Genomic DNA, 3,758 nt, shown 5'->3' on the forward strand with positions numbered 1-3,758 from the left:
TCTTGGCATAATGTCTTCTCACGGCTATTAAGGTATTTGAATATTGTTGAATCAGTGAATCTTTTCTTCAGTTTCTGGTGACATGATATGATGTCTCATGAAAGTGCAATCTGGATGGCTCTACACAAATACAAAAACATAATTTCATGATACCAATGTGCAGTATGTAAGCAACAAATGAATAAATAAAAAATGAATAAGGAATATATTTATTTTACCTTTAAGTAATCATCCCACACGTCTGCACTTGCAGTAACACATTTTCTTTCATCATCCCAGCCAAATCCACTTAGTTCTCCATTGGTACGCACATCGTAGATAGCATGATATTGTTTTTTCAATAACTTACACCGAGATTCAATATGTGGTTTTTCTTTAAGACCATGGCCTGGCAATTTTTCTTGCAATATCTTCTCCAACTCCTTTTGATAACCTTTTTTTAACCCACTTCCACTTTCACCATCCCAATTCCTACTTCTCTTCAACTCAACAATTGTTTCTACAAGTTTTGCATCTTCTTCAATAGTCCATACATGATTAGCTCCCTTGCCGCGACAAGCCATCTGAAAAATATTAAAGCTCAACAAATCACTATAGCATTATCGGGTAATATAATGGAGTTAATGCTAAAAAACCAACAACTTTCATGAATCTAATAATAGAAAACTTATATGAATCACAAAAAATATTAAGCATTGCAATTCAAAATGTCATAAGCATCCTAAACTATTACATAAAAAAGCTAGAGGATCATCATGACAAATAGAGTTCTGAAAAGGTACCATAATAATATCAAGCAACATGTCTACTTTGCATCCAATCATTAAACATTTGGTTAGCTAAAGTGTATCTCCAATCTGTCCATTCTTGAGTTGGTTCAACAGATGTGATTGGCTCTCCATCTAATTCATTAACCTCTTCTTCATTTTGAGAATTATCACCATAGACATTTTCAATGGGATCAACAGTCATATTTTCTCTAATGTGATTTTGAAGAAGAAAACACGCCATAATAATTCTGCCTTGTTGCTTGATTGGATAAAAATTCGAATTTCTAATGATTCTCCAACGCATCTTTAGCATTCCAAAACACCTCTCAATAACATTTCTAGCAGATGCGTGCTTCATATTAAAAAATTCTTCTGGAGTTGTTGGTTGACGTCCATTCCTCCATTCACTAAGATGATACCGTTGACCTCTAAAAGGGGCAAGAAAGCCTTTACCGTTCGTGTAGTCCGCATCAACTAAATAGTAGTAACCTAATTTTAAAAAAAATTATTTATTATGGTATTCATGTCAATTTAACGAAATTATTAAAACCATATAGTTTACTTACCATCCTGTATTGGTAATCCATTTCTTCTACTTAAAGCATCTCGAAGAACTCTACCATCTGCCGCGGAGCCTTCCCAACCCGCAAGTACATATATAATTTTCATATCTTGTGAACATACTCCTAAAACATTTGTAGAAGTATAACCTTTTCTATTTCGATATCTAGGTTTATCAACCTTTGATACTTTCACTTCAAAATGGGTACCATCCAGAGCTCCTATGCAATTCTACAATTTTAATTCAATATAAGATAAATATAAACTAAGGTGTTTTTAGGATACCTTAAAGTATTTCCATTTCGCATCAGTGGAATTCTCAGTCACAGGAGAAGGAGCTTTTAGTAAATGACCATGAATTCTAAGAACGGCATTTAGTACAATCTTGAAATACCTACTAATTGTTTCTCCTGACCGCATGAAATTAGTTTTCATTGTACGATTCTTTTGATGATGCGCTAGAATGTACAAGAAAATAGCAACTTGCTCATCAACAGTTAGATTACTAGTAGGCCTTAGTCTTCCAATCGTTTCAAGTAAGATAACTAATTTTCTAAATGAAAATCTATCCATACGTAATTCTTCATAACATGTGCGATCACTCTCATAGATCAATCTATGAATGTAGCGTGATCGGTCAATCTCATTCAAAGAACGTGGGGCCTTTAAATAATATTTTCGAAGATGATTAATAGTGATAGGAACAATCACACGCATCATTAGCTTCAACATATTCATTTGCTTCAATTGCAAACAAGCTATAAGAAAAAGAAATTTCTTCGAATTTGATTCTGTTTCTGTCATCTTTCTAAGACACCCTGAGAAAGTAAAAGTAAATATAATATTGATCTCAAACATAATCCAACTTAAAAGAAAACCAAGGTATAAAAGCTTAAACAAGAAAACTCAATAGCATATATATAAATACATACAGTTAATAAGACTGCAAGAGTCTTTAGAGAGTATGATCAGGTCATATCAAAATAAATTCCAGTTTATTCTGCCTAATATAATCAAATAACAAGGCAGGTGATTGTCTTTGCCAAACTTGTTTTCTATAAATTTATTTAATTGAAAGTTAATGTTACACCTTTCTAGTTATTGTCACCATCATTGCAATAAATAGATGTATCATATATCTGAAACCAATTGTAGTAATTTGTGGACACCCAAACAAACGGGTCAACAAAAACACTAAAACTAGAGGAAAGCTCCAACAAAATTATCAAATAAAATGACTTTTTGTTTGAGCACAGCCTAAAACACACACAAGTACAGAAAAAGTAGCAGAATAAGTAAATGAAAAAAAATAAAAGAAGAGCAGAGTAATCGTTTTTTCCATGTGGAGCTAAAATCAAAGAAGAGATTTTCAGTACAAATTATACCTAAAATGGAGATGGAAAACTGGATGATTCCAAAATTGTTAGATGCACCCACCTACACATATAAAATCATTGATCATTATTCACTCACTTTGCAACACATCAAAGAGAGAAAATCAATCCAATTGCAAAATCAGAGAGAATAAAAAACACAGGAGATAATGTAAAGAACTATAAAAATATGAACAAATTTGACGGAAAATAGAAACTTACTTGTTGATGAAGGATTGGAACGAAATTCTGAAGAGTTGCAGATTGAAAAATGAGCAGAATGACATGGAGAAGACGCGAATAAATAGAGCAGAAGAAGAGAGGGATTTTTCCGTTCTTTTTTTCCGTCTTTTTTAAAATCCCCAAGTTTAGGAAAAAGAATAACAGGGTTTTGCTGAGGAATCGGAATCCGGTATTTTGACCCTACTTTCCCCAATTTTAGGAATTATATTACTTTCCCTATTTTTTATTATTGAACCAAACATAGAATTTTAATAATGGGGAATTAGATTACTTTCCCAGGCCACAATCCTTGACAAACAAACGGGGCCTATTATCGACGACGATCTAATCGAAGTCTGCACAAAACTCCTAGACTGCGTTGGCAGCGTAGCTCGATATATGAAGGACGTTTACGTGAATTCGGTAAACAAGCCTTTACATAAAGTTTATAATAATATCCTTTCATTCACGAACCACCCGATTGAGCCTAAGATTTGCTATGTGTCATCCAAATAGCTCAATCACTTTATCTCATCTTTATTAAATGACCCATTCGATCATATTCAATTACTTTAATCGAATATATCTTTGCATTGACCAATGACTTAATGGTCAAGTAATATAGAGAATTTGAGTGTTCTCTCGAAATTCTAATCGAGGAATGAATCTCATTCTTGGCTCAACTACCATTTTCATTTATCTTATGATATACCCAACACAGGTCCGTGTCTCAATCCTCCTTTGGGAGGCAAAGCGTTGGACAAGATCAAAGCACACCACTCAACAAACAAAATGTGTAATGACCTCAGATCCAAGGACTATTACATACTTC

The 3,758-nt window shown here is 33.3% G+C and overlaps 1 long non-coding RNA gene across 1 annotated transcript; it reads right to left on the reverse strand.

The window, feature by feature from the left end:
* Positions 1-238: 238 nt before the first annotated feature.
* Positions 239-3,160, reverse strand: LOC125196122. Its single transcript, XR_007171834.1, has 3 exons — positions 2,927-3,160; positions 2,717-2,768; positions 239-563 (listed from the first exon to the last, which is right to left on the reverse strand). It is a non-coding gene; the product is annotated as an uncharacterized LOC125196122 (long non-coding RNA).
* Positions 3,161-3,758: the final 598 nt, after the last annotated feature.

The sequence above is a fragment of the Salvia hispanica genome, chromosome 6, assembly GCF_023119035.1.
Source record: "Salvia hispanica cultivar TCC Black 2014 chromosome 6, UniMelb_Shisp_WGS_1.0, whole genome shotgun sequence".
Classification (NCBI taxonomy): domain Eukaryota; kingdom Viridiplantae; phylum Streptophyta; class Magnoliopsida; order Lamiales; family Lamiaceae; genus Salvia; species Salvia hispanica.